This window comes from Galeopterus variegatus, unplaced genomic scaffold (genome assembly GCF_000696425.1).
Source record: "Galeopterus variegatus unplaced genomic scaffold, G_variegatus-3.0.2 Scaffold1577, whole genome shotgun sequence".
NCBI lineage: Eukaryota > Metazoa > Chordata > Mammalia > Dermoptera > Cynocephalidae > Galeopterus > Galeopterus variegatus.
The window spans coordinates 194,430-194,975 of NW_007727688.1; positions in this window are offsets into that span (position 1 = coordinate 194,430).

Here is a 546-nt window from a genome sequence, read left to right on the forward strand (position 1 = left end):
ATAATAATAATAATAATAAAGCAAAAATGTATTGAGTGCCACCATGCTGTTTACATTGACACACAGTCCCATTAAAAAAGAAATCATCAGCTATATTTTACAGTTGAAGAAAATGAGGCTCAGAGAAATTAAGTGAACTGCCAAAGTTCACACAGCTAATAAGTGATCTCATTCTGAAGCCAATGCTGTTAACTATTACATTTAAGAGCTGCTTGAATCTGCTAAGTTTCAGTTTCTTTAAAATGAACAGAGTTTTTTTTTGTTTTTTTTTTTCTTGCCCTGTGCAGTCATTGTTAACCCATCAGGGCAGCTGAAAAAGTATCTTAATCAGGGACTCTGACCTTGTCATTCATTTTTTTCTTACTGTTCAGTTAACTGCAGGCACCCTAAGGAATAGAATTGTGACTGCTTTGGACTTCAGAGGAGCAGGGCTAGCCAGAGAAACTACCCCGAAGTTCTCACAGCAAGCCCAGGACACTGCTTTTTCGTATTAAAATTCTCTCTGTGTGTCTCTTTCTTCTTCCCTCTCCCTTCATTCTCTGTGTC